Source organism: Leptonychotes weddellii, chromosome 15 (assembly GCF_054177405.1).
Source record: "Leptonychotes weddellii isolate Sample4059 chromosome 15, ASM5417740v2, whole genome shotgun sequence".
Classification (NCBI taxonomy): domain Eukaryota; kingdom Metazoa; phylum Chordata; class Mammalia; order Carnivora; family Phocidae; genus Leptonychotes; species Leptonychotes weddellii.
In genome coordinates this window covers 49875643-49885051 of record NC_138383.1, presented here as the reverse complement: position 1 = coordinate 49885051, position 9409 = coordinate 49875643, and the positions used below count along the sequence as shown (strand labels likewise).

The following is a 9409-nucleotide window of genomic DNA, read 5'->3' as shown; positions in this document are numbered from 1 at the left end:
TTCTCTCTCTCTCTAAAATAAATAAATAAATCTTTAAAAAAATCAACTTTGAACCATTCCTCACACCTCCCACAAAAGTTAACTCAGAGTGAATCACAGACCTAAATATAAAATATATGAAATAATAAAACTTCCAGAAGAAAGCATAGGAGAGAGTCTTTTGGCCTTTTGTGAGAAAGGCAAACACAATGCACAAAAGGAAAAGACTGATAAGAGTGTACATCCCCATAATTAAAATTATAAATACTTAACAAATAATCAAACACATATGCTCTGCTAAGGACCCTGTTAAGAGATGAAAAGGCACCCTTGCTTCCTGAGACAGTTCTCGTTGGGAGAAAGTATTTGCAAACTGAGCATCTTATGAAAGACTGACATCTAGAATATATATATATCTAGAGTAGATATATCTAGAGTAGAGTAGATATATATCTACTCTAGATATATATATATATATTCTAGATATAGATAGATAGATAGATAGATAGATAGATAGATATCTTCAGACTCAACAATAAGAAAATAAACAGCTCAACAAAACACGGGCAACAATTTAACAGGAACTTCACCAAGAAAGATAGACAGATGTCAGATAAGGACATGAAAGGATGCTCAGTATAGTGAGTAATTAGCAGAATGTACATGCAAAGTAAAGGCAAAATAGCACACAACTGTTCACCTGTTAGACAAGACTGGGGCACCATCCACCGCCATCTCCCCCAGGCTGATAACACCGCGTGCAGGCGAGGATGCAGAGCAACTGGAACTTTCACACACTGCTGGTGAGAGACTGGCTACCAAAGGACAATGGCCAGAATGACAGAAAAATAGAACTCTGGTCTACAACCCCTGTAGCCACCAGTCCAGAAAACCAAACCACAACCTCTAAGCAACTGGCCCTAAATAGTCACGATTTGGCCCATAACTACCAGCTTCTCTGAGTTTTGCCCCTGCTTCCAATTTAGCACCACCTGGAGAAAGACAAATTCCTACCCCGCTCAGCGATCACATAGGATGCCCCGTTTCTGGTTAGTCTGCTTACAACTTTCCCATGCCAGCCGCCTCCCATCAGAAGAGAGCTGAAGCCTTCCCTTTCTTCGACTGTAAAGTTTCCAACCACCCTGCCGGCCTTTGAGTCTCCGTCAACCGCAAATGATGGTGGCCCACTCCCTTGCAGTACGGCAAGCTCTGAATAAATAGCCTCTGTTTATTCTCATTCTCATCTCAAGACGTTTTTTTCTTTCCACGCTGATGGGAATGCAAAATGGTACAACCACTATGGAAAACTGTCTGGCGGTTTCTTATAAAGTCAAACATACACTTACCCTATGATCCAGCGACCCCACTCCTAGGTATTTATCCAAGAGAAGTGAATACTTAGTTTCACACAGCAACGATATTTAGGGCGCCTTTATTTATAATGACCAAAAAATATAAACAACCCAGCGTCCTTCAACTAGACAATGGAATCCTGTTTCAGCAGAAGGAACAGAGTGGAAGCAGATCAATTTTAAGCATGGCGTAAATGCTTCCTGAAAACCTCTACTCTCTTAAGGAATGGGGTGCCTACAGAGGCTGGGAAATACTGGATGTTGTTATTTTGCCAGAGAATTTCTTAAGCTCAGAGGCTCTGAATTCACATAATGACATGCACACAGCTTACTCTTGGAACAGTCAATTTGAGATTGTTCATCCATTCCCTGAAGGCTAAGGCTGATGTCAGGGCAGTTACACAACTCCCCCTTGTCTTTGAAGTGGATTTCCCAGGACCTCAGAGACTTGTGTGGGATTAGGATCAATGACCTGGCATCAGTAATCTAAGATTTGGCAATAGTAGGGGGAGTGCCCTCCTGACTCAGGACCAACATGTAGCTGGCTACACCGCCTTCGTTCAAACGATCCTGGATGGAACCTCAAAATGTAGCATCATGGTCAATTAGGGACATCCCTGTCCTTAACATCCTAAGGGAGATTTTCTTATTCCGTCCCCCCAATTTTCGTGGCCTAGAGAAATCCAAAAGTTTCCCCGAAAATTCTGGGGGAGTCTTCAGACTAGTGGCCTTGATATACTTCTTGCCTCTCATCCCAGCACCCAATATGGAGTCTCTGGGTGGCCCTTCAGTAAACTTGGATGCAAAATTCAGTTCCTTCACTCGAAGTCACATCACATCAAGCATTTCAGAGCATTAATGGAAGGTCCAGAGGTTTATCAGAAGAGACTCATGATGCAGCACAGAGCATTCAGCAAGCTCTCTGCCTTCTCAAATCCCTCTACCTTTCTCCATGACTGTTGGGAACAATATATATAACCCATTAAATTATATCACTGGGCTCTGCTTGGATGGAATAATAACTTGTCAAATACAACATTAACATATGTGTTTTTATGGTCCTGGCATTTCCTTCCACAATTTCAGGAGGGCCTTACTGTATTTGGGTCTCAGTTTTGGAGTTCTGACACAAAGGGATTGGGAAGGGCTTCCATGCATAGATGATGGCCTTGGGGGAAAACTAACGCATGAGGATTGGGAGGGGCCGCAGAGAGGAGCAGGGTCAGCATCCAAGGTCCCCTCTGCCCTTGATTTGAGGACACCATCTCTTGTCACACGGGGACAGAGGGGAGCACACAGAAAGGACAAATGGACATCCCCTGCGTGGAAGAGCTTTTCTGGGTGTCCATGCCTGTCCCTTTGATTGCAGCTGATGTGCCACCTACTGACTGGGTCCCTGAAAACCCTGCTCAACCCCTGTCTGAATTATCCCAGGAAGGTGGCCCTTCTTGCAACATCAACATTGTTTGTCAATTGCTTTGTTGATAGATCAGTTTTCTAACAACGCTTCCGTGGTCTTGGTGAAATCGCTTCTTCAGCACTTGGGGAGTTTCCCTGGGAGCCAGTTGGATGGGCAAGGTTGGTATCTCGTGCTAATAAGGGAGGAATATCTGAGTGAGGACTAATTTGGTAAGCGGTAAGTTCATCAAGAATGTTTTTTGACCTACAGAAGCTTATGATTTTGAAGATTCAGAAAGTAAGTATGTGGACCATCTTAGTTATTTATTGCCGCAATACTATTACCTCAAAACTCAGTAGCTTGGGGGCAACGAACATTTATTACCTCACACAGTTTCTGAGAGTCTCTGGTGGTTCCAGCTCAGGTCTATCCTGAGGTTATAGTCAAGATGCTGGCTGGGGCTGTGGTCATCTGAGGCTTGACCGGGGCTGAAGGCACTGCTTCCAAGATGGCTCCGTCTCGCAGCTATTGGCTGGGCGCCTCAATTCCTCACTGGTTCAGGGTAGGGGGTACTCAGAACCTTGTCATGAGGACCTCACCATGGAGTTTCTGGACTGTCCTTATGACATGGCAGCTGACTTCTCCCAGAAAAGCAGTCGAAGAGACAGAGGGAGGGGGAAGGAGTGAGAGATGTCTTTTAGGACCTAGCTTCAGGAGGCATAAACCATCACTTCTGCCATATTCTGTTGGTTGTGCAGACCAACCCTGATACACTTGGGGAGGGTGTGCATACCATGAGGTATGGATCACTGGGGGCTATTCTGAAGACTGGCTACCACTGTATGCCCTCTGGTCCCCAGTGACGCATATCCCTTCCACACTTGCCTCCCCTCCTGGCACGCCAAAGTCTAATCTAAGCATCAGTGTGAAGTCCAGAATTTCATCCTCTAAATCAGGTCCAGAGATGAGTAGGATTTCTCAGGAATATTTCCTTAAGCATAGCTTCTCCAGTGAAATTCTTCTCCTTCCGAAGATCCGTGAGCTAAAGAGAAAGTCATTTGCCCTCTGCTCTCACTCTACAATGGTGGACGGCAAAGGATAACCTCCATAGAGATGCTACTCAACAAGGCGGGGAGATGGCCTGGGTTTCACCTCTCAAGGTCATAACTGCATCATAATGTAACCTCACTGAATCTACCCACAAGTTACCGTGAATGACCTTCAAGTGTCTTCGCAACTCTTCAACCACCTATTTCTTCTTTAACTATTTTTTTTTAAAGTAAGTTCCACACCCAAGGTGGGGCTTGAACTCATGACCCCGAGATCAAGAGTCGCGTGCTCTGCCAACTGAGCCGGCCTTGAGCCCCTCAACCCTATTTTTAATTTGTAAGAAAATTATTAGGTTTGTGCCATTTCCACAGATGATGAGCTTCATCCACTACATTTTGATTTTTCTGAATTGTATTTATAAAAGAAAATTAAACTTCAGTATCAGGGCTTCCCTTTATGGCCACACTTGATTATAGTTAGTGCTTTTATGATAGCATTTTATAGCCTTGAATTTTGTTCAAGATTAAATTTTTGAGATTACAAAAATAACTGATGCTTTTCTAAAAACTTAAAAAAATTCTAAAGGATGTAAAAAATGTAAGTTCCTTCTTTTCCTTCTCCCACTCCCTAGAGATAATCGTTGCTAATGCTTTGGTGTACACTTATTTTTTTTTAAAGATTTTATTTATTTGAGAGAGGGAGAGAAAGAGCATGATGGGGAGAGGGGCAAAAGGAGAGGGAGAAGACTCCCCACTGAGCAGGGAGCCCAGTGTGGGGCTCGATCCCAGGACCCCCAAGATCATGACCCAAGCTGAAGGCAGACACTTAACTGACTGAGCTGCCCACATGCCCCATGTACACTTATTTTTTTTAATCCCTATTGTTTGACAAAGTTTATGCTCCTTGTTGATAAGGTTTTCAAAGTTTGAGGATTTTTTTGCCCGTGGAGGAAACCTCCCCCCACATGTGTATTTTATTTAATGCCAAACATTAAACATAATCTATAAACAGAACTTTGAAATATAAGTGTTAAATTTGAACAGTGGTTGCAAACTTAAATTTCCTTAAACAATGTAAACTGACATCATTTAACATATTTAACATAATGATTCTTTTGAATACACCTTAAATGGTACACAAAATGAACACATAGGTGATGATTAAAGACTTACTGTCATTATATTTAAATCTATTTTAAAGCACCAACATCATGGATTTAATTCATTACTTCATTGGCTCCTGCTTGTTCTCGTTTTTCTCTAGGAATAAGATACGTTCTTAAAGTTGCTAAAATACTTCTTTTGATGTTTTCTTGGTGTTACTTTCAATCTGTCTTTTCCTCCCTGAAATGATGTATTCCTTTAGTTTCGCCTGGCCAGAGTTATGGAATCCTTGTTCTGTCATTCTGATATACTGGTTTGCTTTGTTAGCATTATTTAAAAAAATACGCATGCACTCTTAATGTCTTACTGTGGTTGAGGGGGCATCTAGTGGATTCATCTCCTAGGAGAGGGCAGGGTTGTGTTTGCACATTAATGCTCTTCCTGAGGACATTAGCTAATTCAGCATCTCAGGACTCCTTTTCTCCCTGACCATGGAGCATGAGCACCAGTCCTGGTTGACTGGTTGGACCTCCTTTCTTCCTGGTTGTCATGGGTAGCCACGTGTGCTGATCTGGGGACGGCTTCTATTTTTCCCAGGACTGTTTGGCTCACATACGGTTGCCTGTTTTTATCCTCTTCTGTCTACCAGTGGGCATGAACATATATCTGTTCATTATAAAAGGAAGTATTCTTAGAAGAAGCACACACTTTCACGGATAGTAACATCCCCAAACCTATAGAAACGTTCAAAAATCCAAATGGAGCCCCTCTCTTCTGTATTATACCTTTTGGTAACAATTTACAGTGACTTTTCTCTTTTTAATGTTATTATGAATTTAGGTCTTTCCCAGACTAATTGCAGCCGACACCCTTGGGTGCCTACTTCCTAATCCATTATCCCTGTTTACTTACTGGTGGGGCCCGTGTGTGTTTGTGCGTCTGCCCATCCTTATGTGGCTCGGGGAAATCCTGATAAGGCTGGGGGGATGACAGGGTCCCATCTCCCCTGCCAGCTTGTAGGATTTGGGTTTGGTGCCCAGTTTTGGCCAAAATAGAAAAGGAGAGGCTGCTGGATGGTTTCTGTGAAAGCTTCCCCTGTTTTTATTTTTATTTTTAACTTGGCATTTTAATTATGTGCATGACTAATAACACGAGAATGGGGAGTTCTCGGGCTGGACTGTCTCTCTAGGTAAAAGGATTTCCCATCAGTCCACTTGCAGCATAGCATCCCCGGAGATAACAAAGAAGCCTAGTATAGTTTTTCCTGAAGAAGAAAGACAATTTACAACATTCAGTACTGACTTCTCTAAACGTCTAAATGGGGGGGGTCTCTCGATTGGATGGGGGCCCCCATAGGTGGGGCGAGGATCAGGTGGAAGCCTGTAGTGCAGGCAGGGAATGAATTCACCTAAGGCAGAACACAGGTGACAGAAGTTCATTGACTACCCCGCAAGGGAGCGTGGGCAGGACAGCAGAGGAGAGACGGTCTTCGAGGAGGCGGCGAGTGGGGGCCGTTTTTAAAGGGGGAAGGTGAGCAGGTACGGGGCTGTATGGAATTCTCCCCTTTTTGGTAACTGTGCCTGGCTGTAAGTAGCCCATTGGTCAGTTAGGGCCTGTGGCTATTTTGAGGTGAGTCCCCCGATGGGCCTGTGTTCAGCCAGGGGGTCACTGTGGCCCCTCTTTGTGTCCATCATGCAAGCCCGTTTGCCTGAAAGCAGCCTCTAGACTCTGCCATTTTTCTGTGGAAATACTGGTTTACTGCATGGAGTTTCCAATGTTTACCTGTAACTGATTAAAATGGGCAGAACATGGAGCAATCTCCTTATTTCCAGGTGAATTCTTCACATTCTCTGGCATCTGAAAGTTCTCCTTCTATAAATCTTCTAGGACTATGAATCCTTGTAAACCCCAGTCATACAATTTCTCCCCACTGACCTGGACGAAGACGATGAATGGCTTGTTGTGGATAATGAAGAGAGACAGCTCATCCCACAAACCCAGGTGGATACACCAGCTTCTTTATTTCTGAACCTCTGGCCAAAACAAGTCCAACAATGCCAGCAAAACCAGTAACACCAAGTCCTGGAAAAAATCCAGGAGGTGCATTTTGGAGACATTCATAGCTGTCTACCCGCCCCCCCCCCCCCATTGAACCAAGCTCTTGGGTTTAGGTTGTGAGTACATTTCCTGACACCAACTTGTGGATGGCTCACAGTAATGTCAGAGATGTGAGATGCTTTCTTCAAGTTGGGTCCTTGGCTCCTCCCCATATTCAGAAAGACCCTTGGGGACGGAGGAGAGCCAAAGTTCCTTAACCTCTGCGGAAGTTTTGGGAGGTGACTTTGAAGGTGAGCAGACTCAGGCTGGCTGGCCCCCACAGACCTCTGAATTACCTTGAACATGTTGCTGGCAGAGGTGGCCCTGGCCTCGCCCACTCTTAAAAAGGAAGGTGCAGGAAGAAATGGTCCTTCTTTTCTCACTGCGTGTTGTTGTGTCTGTATGGGATTGTTGCAGAAGCAGCACCATTTTGCCAAGGAGGTGACTCATCGAGGAGCTAGGTCATGAAGGATGGAAAAAACAATACCCTGCATCCTTGGTGGTGCTGTAGGGCAACTGAACTAAACAACCCTAGAGCCAACTTAACTTATGGACTTGTTATTTTCTGAGATAATGATTTTTCCCTGGGACTCGAACCCAGGACCCCCCTGGGTCATTTTGAATAGCTTTTTGGTTACTTGCAACAGAAAGCATTCTAACTGATACACTTATTATTTCCATTAGCCCCATTTATTTAGGTTTTTGCTCCTCAAAATGTCGCAACATAGCCAGTGGGAGCCCCTCTAATTGGACATTGTGCCCTGTCAGGATAGCCTGTGACTTTCTTGAGAGTGCCCTTACTTTTCTATTTTTATTTTTAGCAACAATAGCCTGTTCCAGGCGTACCCTGAATTTTACCTGCTCCGAGTACCCCCTAAGGAGGCTAGGTTTTAGTGGAGAATAATATTGTGGACCACAATCTGGGCTCCAAGGAGTTGATGTAGGTAGAAAAAAACCATTGTTGCTGTTGGGACCCTTTTAGTCATGACAGAGCTGGAAAAGGGCTAATTTCCTTAACATGTAAATAGTTCCTACAAATCAATAAGAAAAAGACCAAACTCCAATAGAAAAATGGAGCAGCTAGTTCACAGAAAAGGACATATAAGTGGCTTCTACAATATGAAAAGATGCTCAACCTTACTGAGAGCAAGAGAAACAGAAATTAAAGTTACACGAGTGTACCATTTCTCACCTGTCAGATTGGCTAGGGTAAAAGTGTTCATCAACACAGTGTTGGCGAGAGGGAGGGAAAGTGAGCATTCTCACACATCAGTGGACTCGCTGATGCAAGCATAAATTGTTACAACTTCTACACGGGAGGCAATTTTACATACGCCAAATGTACACATGCTTTTGACCCAGACATTCCATTTCTAGGATTTTGTACTACATATATACCTACATTTGAGAAATGATGTATATGGCTGATAATCTCTTTTAGCAAACACTTTTAAAAAAAGATTTTTATTTATTTGAGAGAGAGAGAGAGAGAGAGCACATGAGTGGGAGGAGGGGGAGACGGAGAGGCAGACTTCCGGCTGAGCAGGGAGCTGGATGTGGGACTCGAACCCAGGACCCCCAGATCATGACCTGAGCCAAAGGCAGATGCCCAATCGACTGAGCCACCCAGGCACCTCGCAAAAACGCTTTTTTTTATACTTACACAAGATTGCAAACAACCTAGATGTCCAACTTTTACAAAACCGGGCAGACTATCTTTTCTACATCAAAATAGCAGCACCTTTAAGAACAAGGAAGCTCTTCAAGTCCTGATTTGGAATGATTTCCTGATTTATGCTGCAATGCCTTCGGCCCAGGTCATGATCCCGGGGTCCTGGGATCGAGCCCCACATCGGCTCCCTGCTCGGCGGGAAGTCTGCTTCTCCCTCTCCCTCTCCCACTCCCCCTGCTTGTGTTCCCCCTCTCGCTGTGTCTCTCTCTGTCAAATAAATAAATAAAATCTTTAAAAAAGAAGCTTTTTATAGGTTAATTAATGGGCTTTCATACCCCCTGGTTTCTAGTTGGGTTTGTCCAGTGGAGAGCCTCAGCAGGAGGTCATAGGGAGGGAGAATGAAGTCAGCATGTTTATTCCCCTGGGTCCCTCCCTAAAAGTTCATTTTAGGCTGTGTGACTTGACAAAAGGACACTGTTCCTTTCCAGGAAGGCTTCCTTAGAAAGCTTTCTCTTTTCTAGGTTTAGTAACCTTTTCCTCAGGCCCATGGGTGGTGGCAGCTATAGGGCTGATGGACTCAGGATCTTGTAGCATTCCTTTGTGGGTCTCTCACCCCCTGTCCCTCCTTCATCATTGTCTCCTCCAATTATCCTATTTTAAATGTGTCACCTGTCTTCTATTGGGTCCTTGGCTACTGCAGGGAAGCCAGCAGAATGTGAATCTCCCCTTGCCATCACTGGTATGTAGGACAGTGAAA

At 44.1% G+C, this 9409-nt stretch overlaps 1 pseudogene; it reads right to left on the bottom strand.

The window, feature by feature from the left end:
• Window positions 1–6638: 6638 nt before the first annotated feature.
• On the bottom strand, window positions 6639–7285 carry LOC102732310 (MICOS complex subunit MIC26 pseudogene; annotated as a pseudogene).
• Between the last annotated feature and the right edge of the window lie 2124 nt (window positions 7286–9409).